Source organism: Sciurus vulgaris (genome assembly GCF_902686455.1).
Source record: "Sciurus vulgaris genome assembly, chromosome: 5".
Taxonomy (NCBI): Eukaryota; Metazoa; Chordata; class Mammalia; order Rodentia; family Sciuridae; genus Sciurus; species Sciurus vulgaris.
In genome coordinates this window covers 51,631,357-51,646,644 of record NC_136465.1, presented here as the reverse complement: position 1 = coordinate 51,646,644, position 15,288 = coordinate 51,631,357, and positions in this window count along the sequence as shown.

The window sequence follows — 15,288 nt, the reverse complement described above, 5'->3', positions numbered from 1 at the left end:
GGCTCAATTTCCAGTACCAAAAACAAAAAGGTGCTGAAAACCAGTCCAAAATCTTATCAGTCAGGGGGGGTGGGGGAGGGAGGAGAAGACACATTAAACACAAAATAACAAAGATTTGTTACATCAGACTTCTCATTAGAAACTATTCAACTAAGCAGGAGATAAATACCTTAAGAATACTGAAAGGTTTTTTAAAAATCAAGAATTCTTTACTCAGCAAAAATCTTCCAGAAATGGAAATAAAATTTAAAAATTTCAGACACATACAAAAAGCTAAGACAGTTTAATACTACCAGACCTGAACTACCAGATAGTTTTAAATTTTTTCTTTAGAAAGCGGGAGAAAGGATATTAGATTTGAATTTGCAAATATATATTAATACTGGAAATGTGTTATGTGTGAATATAGTTTTAAATTTTCAAGTCTACAAAACAATTATTTAAGGCAAATTAACAACAATGTATTATGGGATTTGAAACTTACATAGAAGTAAAATAGTTTATTAGGGAATTGGGGATAACTTATAAAGTTTTACACTGTACATGTGGTGGCATTATATTACTTAAAGGTACACTGTACTAAGGTAAAGGTGCATATTTTAAACCCTAGAGAGACCACTAAGAATAATAATAAAACTAAGGTCTATCTAAATAGGCAATAGTAGAAATAAAATGGAGTTACAAAAAAATCAAAAAGAAAACAGGAAAAAAAGGGGGAAAACAAGCAAAGAATAGATGAGATAAATAGAAAACTTTAGCAAGATGATACATTTAAACTCCACCAAGTTGATAATTATATTAAATGTAAATGATCTAAATACACAATTGAAAAGAAGAGATTATCAGAATGGACATAAAAGCAAGAACCAAATATGCACTGTTTGCAAGGAATACAAAACAGATTAGAAGTAAATGAATTAGAAAAGATACACCAGGAAAATATTTTTTTTAATTTTTTTTTTAGTTGCCAATGAATCTTTTATTTTATTTACTTATGTTGTGCTGAGTATCGAACCCAGGGCCTCACACATGCCAGGCAAATGCTCTACCACTGAGCCACAACTCCAGCCCCAATACCAGGCAAATATTAATCAAAAGAATGATGAAGTAGCTATATTTCTGTCAAGATAGATTTCAGGACAGAAAATTTTAAAAATTTTTTATTGAATGAAAATGAAACATCAAAATTTGTGAAATAGTGCTAACTTAGTGCTTGGTAGAAAATATAGAGCATTAAATGGTTTATATTAGAAGAGAAGAGAATTGGGATGTAAAGGTGGAGTTCATTCTTATGAAATACTACGAGGAATAAAAAGAAATATTTCAGAAGATGAAAGGGTACATTTATCAAGTGGACCTAACAATCCTACATGTTTATGGAACTAGTAACAGACCTCCAAAATACCAAATCAAAAACTAAGACAAATTCATAATTAAAGATTTCAGCATTCACGTATGAGTAATTGGTAAAAAGTAGAAAGAAAAAAGTAATGATATAGAATATTTGAGCAACACAACCAACCTGAACTTTATAGAATGCTGTACCAAATCACAGAAGAACTCATGTTATCTTCCAGGGTATATTCACCAAGATAGACTATATTCAGTGTTGCAAATTAAATTTCAAACAGTTTAAAAGGTTTGAAATATGTGAAGTATTACTTCTGACCAAAATAAAGTTGACACTAGATATTAAAGTCTGATTTTACATTTGAAAAACCAATCAATATAATCTTCACATTCACAGATTAAAAAAGAAAAATTATATGATAAGCTTAATATATACAGAAAAATCATTTGACAAAATTTCACCTATTCCTGATTTTTGAAAAATATCCCCATCCAGCTGCAGTAGTGTACACTCCTACAATCACAGCTACTCAGGATGCTGAGGCAGGAGGATTGCAAGTTTGAGGCCAGTATGGGCAACTTGGTGAGACCCTGTCTTAAAATTAAAAAAAAAAAAAAAGGAGGTGTCTGGGGATGTAGTTCAGTGGTACAGTACCCCTGGATTCAATCCCCAATTAAAAAAAAAAAAAAACTGTCAGGAAATTACGAATATAGGGAACTTCCCCAAACTGATAAAGGGTGTCTCTGAAAAATCTACAGTTCATATGACACTTGATAATGAAATGCAAGTACTTTCCCTCTAAGACATGATTATGGCAAAGATGTCTGATGTTATAAGTGTTCACCACTCTCCTCAAGCATACTCCTACCATTAGGATGCCATCCACCATGAGGCCCTCCCCAGAACTGAGCAGATGCTAGCACCATGCTCTTCAACCTCCAGAACTGTGAGATAAATAAAGCTCTTTTCTTTATATATTATCCAGCGTCAAGTATTTCACAAAATGAACTAAGACACAGAGCAATAAGGCAAGAAAATAAAAAGACATCCAGATTGGAAAGAAAGAAAAAATTCTTTATTCACAGATGACATGATTGTCTATCCAGAAAATCCTACAAGCAACTGATAAAATTAATCAGTATATCAAGGATGGAGAATATACATATTTTTTTTCCAAAATGCTTATCCTGCAACTAATGACATGATCATTGATTTTCTCCTTTAATCTCCAAAGGTAACAAATGGCAGGGATTGTTTTCTATTGTTAAATCAACTTTACATTTCTGGATCAAACCCAAGTTGGTCCTGACGTGTTGCCCCCACATGGTTTTTTTTAATAGATAGGAGGATTATATCTGTTGGTAATTCATTCAGAATTTGATCTATAATTTGTTGTCTTGAGCTATTCTGGATTGTTTTGGTATTAAACTTATACTGGTTCCATAAAAGGAGAGAGTTTCTATTCTCTTAAAAGACTTTATAAATGGAATTATTTTGTAATTACTTGGGAAAATACAGCAATGAAATCATCCAAATCTAGTCTTTTCTTTGTAGCAAAATGTTCATATACTGACTCAATTTCTTAATGGTTGTAAGATTATTAAGATTTTCTATCTTCTTTATTCAGTTTTGAGAATATATTTTTCTAAAAATTTATTTAATTTTAGTTTTTAGAAGCTGGCTTTGTTGATATTCTCTATTGTATGTCTTTTTCCTGCATGATTTTTGTCTTTTTATATTTTTTTCTGTCTCCTATTTTATGTAGATTTATTACTTCCATACTTTTTTTTTTTTTTTTTTTTTTTGCGGTACTGGGGATCGAACCCAGGGACTTGTGCTTGCAAGGCAAGCACTCTACCGACTGAGCTATCTCCCCAGCCCTCCATACCTCTTTGATGGAAACAGCAATATTTAAAAACTTTTCTTCTTTTCTAACATAAAAATTTAACATTTTCCAAGTTTGGTATGTTGTTTTTTCATAATTTTCAAATTCTAAATATTTTTCTGAGTTGTTTAGACTTATAGCTGTTAATTTTTAAATATAGGAGATTTTTCTGGAGGTCATTTTATTATTCATTGCTAACTTAGTTGGACTATAGTTAAGAAACAATTTACAGGAAGTTAAGTTTTGAAATTTTGGTGAGAACTGCTTTTTGACTCAGTGCATGTGGTAAATTTAATAAATATTTCACCGTGCTTGAAAAAAATGTAATATTTTTGGGTTGAAGATTTAACTCAGTGTCAGACTGCTTGCCTAGAATGCACAAAGCCCTGAGTTCATTCCCTGGCCTTTGAGGGGAAAAAAGTGATATTCTAGAACAATACTCTCTATATGACTATTGGAGCAAGATTCTTAATTATGTTGTTCAACTCTTGTTCTTATTTTTTTTTTCCTGCTTGATTTATCTGTTATCAAGAGTAATAAAGTAATATCTTCTATTACAATGATGCATTTGTCTATTTTCTTTTGAAATTCTCTCCAAACTTAAACATATATTTATCCTGTCTTCTGTATTTATTAGTAGCTACTTTCTTGTTGTATTTTGGATTATTAAAACAAGTTTTAAAATTTTACTGATTTGGCCACTTTTACTGGCAACCCTGGAAATTTTAATATATATCAAAGTCTAAAATTAACATCTTTATTATCATCTTGAATGGCACAAGAATCCTAGAATGTATTAACCATGATATTCTCCTTTCACTATGTCTTTTTAAAAATTCTTGAAACAGTATTGATTTTTATATAGGAATGTTAATTTAATTATCCAAATACTTATCATTTCTTTATCTATAATTCCTTTTTTTTTTTTTCGATACTGACACAAACCCGGGGCCTAGGCACATGCTCTATCACTGAGCCTTACAATTCCTTCATGAATCTCCATTCTCTCATGTAGGACTGCTTCTACTTGGTTTGAAATAGATCCTTTAAAAATCTGTTTAGTATCTTCGGGTGAAAAGTTATTATTCCTAACTTTAATATATATTATTTTACTTTAAAATCATTTTTTTAAAATTTGTTTTTGAAATATTTCAGATTTACAGATGAGTTATGGGAGATAGTACAGAAAGTTCTAGTGTATCCCTCACCCAGCAGTGGGGACAAATACCACAGGGATGATGTGCCCTTCTCATCATATCATATCAAGGACAGACTACATAATATTAATTGACTTATTACTGGTGTTGTTAATCTGGGTCATTTAGTTAAGGAGATTTGCCACCATAAAGTTGTTTCTTTCTATACCTTTGTTAGATGCCAATCACCACATCCAGCTAACACTCAAGAGGAGGGAAGCTCCACCTCCTGGAGGGAGGGGTATCAAAGAATTGGTGGATATATTTGAAAACACAGAGCGCTGCTGAGAATATCTTCCCAAGGGGAAGGGAATGGTGGCAAGGACTGTGGAGGGGAGGATGTTATGAGTTCTCCCCTCTGATATGTACATTGGACTGGCATCTAGGCTGCTCCCTGTTCACTTTCCTAAGGCAATCATTCTTGACTCCCTACCACCCATGGTAGGAAGCCCATGCTGCTCAGTGAGAACTATAAAGCTTACCTGCTACCCCATTTGCTTGCCCTCCCCATTTTTTACCTTCCTCAATTGTCTGCCGGGCCTCAGCTATGCCCTGCTTTTCCGTTTCTACATGCTTCTGCATACACAATTCCATCCTGATTGGAAAGTTCTTTCCTGCTTTGTCTCTCTGGAGCAGTAGATGATGACATTATTTATTTCTGCCTGGCAGTAATAGGCCATTCCACCATTCTATTCAGGTAGCTACCAGGTGTTGGGTGTTTGAGTACCTGGTAAGATTAGTGACTCCTGAGACCAATAAACCCGTTACCTTTCTTTTTCTTAAGTATAGACTGATTTTCTAGGTTAGAAGTAATATTATATTGGAGTACTATGATGTATAGTGTTCCACTAGTCTTTGAATGGTGGTGCTAAAAGAAGTAAAACAGGCAAAGGCAACAAATCTATGCTCAGAGTAAGTATCTATCCCTGTGAGGATGTATGGTTGCCCACTTCATGAAGGGGTCCAGAGGTATGTCATCAACCTAAGTGACAACTGATTGATTACTCTAGGAAGTGGTACCGTGTTGACTCAGGATTGATTATTGCCACTGGCATGTTGAGCACTCAGCAATGGTAACTGACCCATGACACATAAGCTTAGCTTTGGTAAGTGGTTTCTGCCTTGCTACCTCTACCACTTTTCATGAGCCACTGAGCAAGCCCTGAAGTGGCTGGAAAAGGACAGGCATCTACAGCAGAAGTCATCTTGCTGACCTGATTATTATCAGTCTTCTCTGTAGTGTAAAATTGTTAGTGAACATTTGCCTGGATATAATAGTGGTGTATTCTTAGCACGTTATCATATATTTGTTTTCAAACCTCTTTCCCAAAGTGCCTTGTCAGCAATCTACTAATCACAGTCATCCTAAATCACTGATTATCCAGTCAAACAACTAGCCTTTGCCTATGAATTGACATAGGTTCTTAATTCAGGCTACTCTCTTCTGGATGTATTGAACATGCTTACTGTGCTACCCACTGGGAGGATTTCTCTGCTTTACTATCCTTCAGTGAACAACTAAAGGAGGGCAACTTCTGAGCAAGACTACAACACCATAGGTACCATCTGTCAACTGGATTTAAGGAATTCTACATAAGGCACAGTAGGATCCATGTTTGAGCAGAGGCTGAAGCACACCCTGTTTAGACACACTGCAGATAGGATCCATCTGCTCGTGGAAAGAATTGTCTTCCAGGACCTGTTCAGACATAGTCCTTATTATGCATACCAATTCCTTTTGATGTAGTGCCTGGGGGCGGGAGCAGGGTAAAGGCCAACTGGATCAGCTGACACTCAATGCATGTAAGGAGGCTTAAGTTACATGGTGTTTTGGTGTCTAATGACTAGGTGCACAAGCTCTACCAAAGCCCAGTGGCAAGATAAGAGCTGTTTTTCAAAAAATAAAATACCTACCTGTTTAAGAACTTAGGGCAATTCCTGTGGAGTTCCAGTGTGCATCTAGATCTGCCCCAGACACATCGATGAAGGCTGGAGGATGAAGAAGTCACTAGGTGCACACACTGGGTCTTTGTCTAGGCTTGGCCAGAGATGTCCCTGCAGCACAGGATTGTTTTAAAATACAAGGTCCTTTATGATGTGGCACTGTTTGCCTCTAGAGATTTATCTCCTGCACTCTGATACCCTCACCTTTCCTCTAACCATTCAGAAGTATTTAAAAATTGAATTTAGAATGATCATTGAAATTCCTTCAGGAAAAAAAATGCTTTAAATTAATTTACCATTACCAATAAATTCTTTAAATTTTTTTTCGTATTTGTAGATGGATATCATGCCTTTATTTATTTTTTTAATGCGGTGCTGAGAATTGAATCCAGAGCCTCATATGTGCTAGGCAAGCACTATGCCACTGAGTTTCAGCACCAGCCCCCCGATAAATTCTTGATTAAGAAAAAATAATTCCTGAGCAAAATATCAGTGATTTTGTTTAATCTTTTTTGAAAGAAACTTTTATTACAAAACATAGAAGACCCAGTGGCTCTGGAGACTGAGGCAGGAGGATCAGAAGTTTAAAGCCAGCCTCAGAAACTTGGTGAGGCCCTAAGAAACTTAATGAAACCCTGTCTCTAAATAAAATATTAAAAGGATGAGGGATGTGGTTTAGTGGTTAAGCACCTCTAGGATCAATCCCCAGTACCCCAAAACAAACAAACAAAAAAATAGAATACATGAAAAATAGATAAAACATACAATTTACAAACTAATAATACAACGAATGTCCATGTAGTCCCACCACACACACACACACACCACACACACATACACAAAATACACACTAAAGTTAATAAATAGACTATTACTAGTACCTAGATATCATCCCTTAATTGTGTTTCTCTTCATTTTCTAGGTGCTATCTGTTAATTCTTTCTTTTCCATAGTTTTCCATCTATGTTTGTATTTGTATTAAACAAAATAAGGTATTTTTTATTTTTTAAAAAAGCATAAGAAGTCAGGACCAACTTGTGTTATATGAGGGTCATGGATAAGGTCATAAGGGAGGGTGGGTCTCAGGGCTCAGGATGGTCAGGGCATCAGACAACACTGGAGTATTAGATGCAGATGTCGGATACATGATAGGACTATGAAAGAGTGAACTGCTCTATATTTTACACTTCTGGGTTTATGGTCCGTCTTTAGTGCTCAAGATGAGACCACTTCAGTAGGGTGAAATAAAAATCCTCCGTTGAGTCAAACTTCAGGGCATAAAAAGAATAACAGAAATTCAAAAGCATAAATTTAAACCAAGATAAGTTAGAGAAAGATCAGTGCGTGGCTCACTCTCTTCAAGTTGAAAGAATGATACAGTGTGCACAAGAATCTTGGAAATCATAACCTTTTGAGTGCACTGGATAGGTTACCCTTTACATGTGTTCTAGGCATCTGTTATGTGACTATAGTCCTGGAACATTTTTTCACAGTCTTTCTAGAATCTTCTTTTCACTCATATCTTTTTTAAAAATATTTTTGTTGTAGATGGACATGATATCTTTATTTTAGTTATTTTTATGCAGTACTGAGGATCAAACCCAGTGCCTTACACATGCTAGGCAAGCACTCTGCCACTGAGCTACAGCCCCAGCCTTTTACTCATATCTTTTTTCTTTCTTGACTAACCCTATTTTTTTTTTTTTTTTAATTTTGGAGGCTTCTTTAGGAAAAGGTTCATGGGAAGCAAGTTTTGGAGAATTTTGAAAGTCTGAAAAAAATCTACCTTCATATATATATAAATACATAAAAATATTTTAATGTATAGTCATACACATGAGTTCTATAAAATAAAATTATGTAAGAAAACAATTTTATTTCTGTATCTCAAAAGTAGTGCTCTGTAGTCTTTTATTCTTCCAGAGTTTCTAAGGAGAAATCCAAAAACATTCAGATTCTAGAGTATACCTTCTCTCCTTTATAACTCATATTTTCTTTCTATACAGAAACTCGCAGAATAATTTCTTTGTTCCAAATGTTCTAAGATTTCACAATGATGTACCTTAGTGTCGATCTTTTTAATCCATTGTTCCAGTCACTCAATGGAGCTTTCAATTTGATAAACTGTTTTACAGTTCTTATAAATATTCTTGAATTATTTCATTGCTGACTCGTTTCTCATTTTCTCTTTCTGGACCTTCTGTTGTTTGGGTTTTGAACCCATTGGACAGATTCCCCCCCCCCCCCTTTTTCTAATTTTCTATCTCTTTGTCATTTTTCTCTACCTTTTGGGATATTTCCAAAACTAATTTTCCCAATATTCAGAGTTCTTCATTTTCATTAACATTTTTTCAAATTTCTATGGACTATTTTAAAAATTCTCTTAATGTTCCTTTTGTCCCCTTCTTTGAAGTTATTAATGATAGTTTCACCCTCCAGATTTTTGCTCCTTGCATAATCTGATTCTCTAAATTACCTCTGTTTTGGTATCTGTCTTGCCTCTGTGCTGTTTAAGTGTGGAATACTAAACAGACAATTGGAAGATCTGACCATCTGGAAGGGGCTCACAGACCTTGGGCTTCTGGAAGGCACTCTCAATGGAGTGTTGGGGGAGGATTCCCTAAGTGAGTCTGTAGGTCCTTCCTCTTGAGCTGTTTCATCTCCCTAAAGAGGGTTAGTCAATCTCTTTTCTGCAGGGTAAGCATCTGGCTTCAGGTACTTTGATAGCCAGTAGATAGAAGCTGAAGGGGTCTGATGTTCTCTATATTCAACATTCAATATGCATATTCTCTCTTTCTCTCTCTTAAAAAAAGACTATTTTGAAGTAATTTCAAACTTAGAGAAAAGTTACAAGAATAGTACCAAGAATTTCTATATATCCTTTATCCAGATTCACCAATTTTTAGTAGTTTGCCAAAGTTAACTTTTTCGGTCCCCCAACACACACATGAATTAATATTTATTTTTTCAGAATTACTTGGGAATAAATGTTGGTACATCAGATCCACTAACCTCTTAATATTTCAGTGTGTATTTCCTGAGAATAAAAATATTCTCACATGCCATCTCTTAATCCTTCTGTCTTTTGATGTTACCTAGACCAAATGATAGCCACCAATCCAGAGACTTTCTGTTTTACCCCATACAGAGGCTAAATCTTATTTTCTCTATCATCTGTAGGTCAGGTACTGTTGCCCAGTGATGTGCAGTTGGGGTGGAAGATTTAAATATTTCATGCTTCACATACAGCTTTACCTAGTTCTTCTTAGTTTAACCATGCCCTTAACAAATTCCAGGGGCAACTGGGGTTGCCAGTTTTGCCTTGATTTTTTCAGGATCTTTCAATATAATTTGGATTCCTTCTTACCTTCCACTGCTGCAGTCTTGGGAATCCAGCTTCGTGAGGTCTTCTAAGTCAGTACTGCATGGTTACTTGCTTTCTAGTTTACAGAGTTTTTGTTTGCTTTTCTATTCTCTCCATTATTGTTATACTTTATAAAAGCACCCTCTTATTTCTAGTTTCAATAAAATTTTAGTAGAGACCAAAATTGTGTTAGTCAGCCATATCAATCAATGTTTAATCAGACATACCTTCTCCTGGTATGTCTACCATTTTACCAAGGCCTTAACAATGGCCAACTCTCCCATTCACATTGGATGGAGACTAGGAATCTGTAAAAGGAAACAGAAATGTTCAGAAAGAAGTGTTCTTCAATCCTTTGTCATGTTGGAAAGTCAGTCAGGCCAAGACAAGATGATCCTGGCAGAAGGAAGTTAATTGCCATATTTTTTTAAAATACAATGCACCATTTGTGAGGATCCTCAAATTTAATGTTGTAGTCTGTCTTTCTTCTTCAGTTTTTCTTTCTTCTCTTCATCTTCTGCTCTTCCTTCCTATCTCAAAGAGTTTAAAGTTTTACATAAAAGATGCATCTTAAAATTGGAAAGCTCTTTAAACCTAGGATATATGGCATTCTTTTTGCAGTGAGTAACTTTTTCTCTTTTTGTTTTTGCAGTATTGGTGATTGAACCCAGGACCTTGCTTATCCCAAGCAAGTGCTCTACAACTAAGCTATATCCCCAGTCCTGACACTATCATTTTTTAAGAATAATGACCAATAATGTTATAGAAAATTCTTCAACTTCTTTTTTGTTTCCTCATAATAGGTTCAAAATGTGTTGTGGGGATGCTGAAAATTGAATCCAGGGCCCTGTGCAAGCTAAGCACTCTACCACTGAGTTACCCCTACCTCTAACCCCCTGGCTTCAAGTGTTTCACCCCTAGTCATAATACTACAAAAGTAATATTTTGTCTTTCTCAGGGTGTCATCTCTGAGGTATGGGAGTTCCATTTGCCCTTCATTGATAAATTTATTCTTAAAAAGCTTTTTGAGATATAACATATACTATAAAATTTATGCATTTAAAGTGCACAACTCAACGACTTTTACAAAATTCACAGAGGTGGGCAACTATTGTCACAAACTTGAAAAAAATTGAATACTTTTATTCCCTCCCCCCAAAACATACCCATTAGTAGTTACTCCTCCACCTATCTACAGCCAATCCCCTGCTTTAACCACCACCCTTAACAACAATCAATCTGCTTTGTTGCCATAAATATATCTATTCTGGATATTTCATATACATTGAATCATACAATATGTGGTCTTTTATGACTGACTTCTTTCACTTAACATAATGTTTGTGTTGTACCATGTAGTTTCTTTTTACAATAGAATAATATTCCATTCTATGAACATGCCAAGCTTTATTTATTAAATGATGGATATTTGTATTGTTTCAATTTTGAGTCATTATTAATAATGCTTCTATGGACATTCATCTACAAGTTTTTATGTGGATATGTTTTCATTTCTCTTGGATATATACTTAGGAGTGAAATTATTTCTATCAGTATTTGGTCACATAACTGTGTTTAAATTTTTGAGAAATTGACAAACTGTTTTTCAAAGTGTCTATACCATTTTACATTTCTCACTGCAACCTGTGAGAATTGTAATTTCTCCATGTCACCACTGAAATTTGTCCATCTTTTTATTAGAACCATCTTAGTAAGCTGTAAAGCAGACTCTTATTGTAGTTTGGATTTCCTAAATGAGCAATGATGGTGAACCTCTTTTCATGTGCTTATGTGATGATTTGTATATCTTCTTCAGAAAAAAAGGCTATTTGAATCCTTTGCCCATTTAGAATTAGAAATTAACATATATATTCATATATATAGAAAATACCAGATATATGACTTGCAAATATTTTCTCCTATTCTGAGTTGTGTTTTTACTTTCATAGTGGTATTATTTGCAGCACTAAATCTTTTAATTCTTATGTAGTCCAAATTATCTATATTTTGTTTTATTGCCTATGTTTTTTATGTTATATCCAAAAAACATTGCCTAACCAAAGGTCATGAAGATTTACTCCTAAGTTTTCTTATAAGAACTTTTTAGGGACTGGGGATGTAGTTTGGTGATGGAGGACTTGCTTAGCATGTATAAATTCCTAGTACAAAAAAGGTTTTATTGTTTTAACTCTTACAGTTAGGCCTTTGAACCATTGTGTTATTTGTGTGTGTATGTGTTTGTAGTACAAAACAAGATTCCAATTTCATTATTTTGCATATGGATATTTATTTTTCCAGCACCATTTGTTGGAAGACTATTCTTTCTCCCTTAAATTGTTTAGGAATTCTTATCTAAAACCAATTGATCATAAATGTAAGAATTTATTTCTGGACTTTCAATTCTATTTCATGAATCTACCTGTTTACATATATTTCCAGTATGGCACCATCTTGATTACTGAAGCTTTGTAATATATTTTGATGTTGGAAATTGTTGAGTTTTCTGAGTTTGGTGTTTTTTGAGATTGTTTCTTCTGGGTCCCTTGACTTCTGTGTGAATTTTAGAATTATTTGCCAATTTCTGCAAAAAGTAGTTAGAATTTTGATAAGGATTGAATTGAGTCTGCAGACCAATTTGGGAGTATTACCATCTTATCAGTACTAAATCTTTTCATCTGTGAGCATGGGAGTCTTCATTTATTGAGATCCTACCATGCTTCTTTCAACAGTCTGTTACAGTTTTCAGTGTACAAGTCTTGCACTTTTTGTTAAATTTATACTCAAGTATTCTTTTTGATGCTATAGTAATGGAATTAATTTCTTAATTTAATTATTGGAATATTCATTACTAATGTAAAAAACACAATTGATTTTGCATATCAGTCTTATATCCTGCAAATTTATTAATTTATTACCGCTAATGGTTTTTAATGAATTTCTTAGGATTTTCTATATACTAGATCTTGTGATCCATAAATACAGTTTTGACTTCTTTTCCAAATGAGATGCCTTTTATTTCTTTGTCCTGCTTAATTGTCATAGCTAGAACCTTTGTTACAGTGTTAAAGAGAAGTAGTAAAAACAGACATCTTTGTCTTGTTCCTAATCTCAGAAGAAAACATTCAGTCTTTCACCACTAAGTATGACAACTGTGAGTTTTTTGCAACCTTCTTTATCAGGTTGAAAAAATTCCTTTCTAGTCTTATTTTGTTTAACATTTTTATCATGAAAAGACATCATATTTGCCAAATGCTTTGTCAGCATCTATGGGAATTATCAAATGAATTTTGCCCTTGATTTGGAATATTACGTTAATTGGTTTTCTGATATTAAACCAACCTGGCATTCCAAGAATAATTCCCATTTGGCAGTGGTGTATAATCCTTTTTGTATGACACTATACTCAGTTTGCTAATATTTTGATGAGAATTTTTATATTTATATTCATAAGAGCTATTAGTTAGTAGGGAGTGTTTTTGTAGTTTTTTTGAATTTTTGTTGTTTGCTTATTTGTTTTCCTTGTGGTTTTGGAATTAGGATAGTTCTGTCATCTTTGAATGAATTGGGAAGTGTTACCTACTCTTCTGTTTTTCAGAACAGTTTATGAAGGGCTTGTATAATTCTTTAAGCATTTGTTAGAATTTACCAAGTGAAGTCATCAGGGTCTGAGCTTTTCTTTGTGTGAGATTTTTAAATTACTAATTCATTCTCCTCAGTTGTAGGCCCCTTCAGACTTTCTGTTCATGTGAGGGGACAGTCAGTTTCGGTACTTTGCATCATACTAGTAATTTGTCCTTTTCATCTGAGTTACTTAATCTTTTAGCATGCACTTGTTCATAGTATTTTCTTCTAATTCTTTCTGCCCGCCCCCAATAAGTTGGAATGATGTTCCCTTTTTCAGTCCTGATTTTAGTAGTTTGAGTCTTCTCTTTTGTTTTTATATCTCAGTCTAGCTAAAGAGTTATCAATTTTTCTAGTCGTGTATTTGTGTGTGAGTTGTTTTCTTCTTTTTGTTTTCAAAGTGCTGGAAATTGAATTCCAAGGCCTCTTGTATACTAGACAAGTGCTCTATAACTAAGCTACACCAGGCCCTTCTTTTAGTTTCTTAAGGTAGAAAGTTAAGTTCTTGATTTGAGATCTTTCTTTTTAATAAAATATAGATGTTTAGTTAGTGAAGTTACATTGCTCACCTGGTCAACTTATTGTCCAGTTTCATGACCATAGAGTTATTATTTTCCTCTTTTAACTAATAACCTATGGAGAGACATTTCTTTAAACTCCTTTGCAGTGATTTTCTGATGAAGTAAACAATCATGTGGTTTTTTGTAAACCACAAGCTGTCAGAAGTTTCTACCAGCTTCCATGTATAGTGCTGAAGATCACAGGTACCTCATTTTAGGAGTGAGATTCCCCCCTACCCCAGAGCAAATTATGGTACTTCTTAATTAGGCACTTATTACCCTGGCATAAGGATATAGCATAAGTTTTTGTTGTTGGTGTTTCTTTCTCCTTTTCTTTCCTTTTCCTTTTCCTCCCTCCCTCGCTCCCTCCCTCTCCCTCTCTTTCTCTCTCTCTCTCTTTCTTTCTTTCTTTCTTTCTTCCCTTCTTCCTTTTTTTCCATTTTCTTTCTTTGACACAGGATTTCCCTATGTACTACATTACCCAGACTGACCTCAAAACCCTGGACTCAAATAATCCTCCTGCCTTCACCCAACCGATAGCCAGGACTACAGGTATGTGCCACCATGCCTGACTACATGGCCACTTTTCTAATGACTTGACAAAGACTACCATTCATGGGCTGGGGAGATAGCTCAGTTGGTAAAGTGCTTGCCTTGCAAGCACAGGGGCCTGGGTTCCATCCCCAGCACCGCAAAAAAAAAAAAAAAAAAAAAAAAAGACTACCATTCACAATACTTCTGGCTGTGTCTTCTGGCTGTGTTGTGAAGGGGAATGTGAACAATTGTATGCAAACTTTGCATATGGATCAAGATTTCTCCCAGGTACTCTGGGATTGAAACCATCATTCCTCCCCTCTTGAGGTACAATGTTAACATACAATGTTATTAGATTGTTTTAGCTGTATTGAGTCAGGTCTGAGACTCCATCCCCAGATCTCAAGTGTCCCCAGGCACTCAATTATAAGACAGAGGGAATCTGAATCCAAACCAACTAGATGACCTGGGTGGCAGTATAAGGAGGAGCACTGTAATGCAGGGGAGGTTAGACATATCTCCTGACCCAGCCACCCAACCCATGTGGGAGAGGGTGAGGAACTAAGGCAAAGTGCTTGAATATGAAGTAAAAATCCACATATAGGGACTGAGCTTTTTCAGTCATGGAAATGGAGATCATGTCCCCTATAAGTTAGATTACTTTTAATATTGAAAAGATGTGGTTTTATGTATGTTCTGAACGGGTGAAGCTAGTCATTCCAGTTGCATTGTTTTGTGTTTTGTTTAAGTTATGACTACTTTTATGGATTACTACTTTTTTTCGGTGTTAAAGACAGAACTCAGGGCCTTGACCATGCTAGCATGCTAAGAAC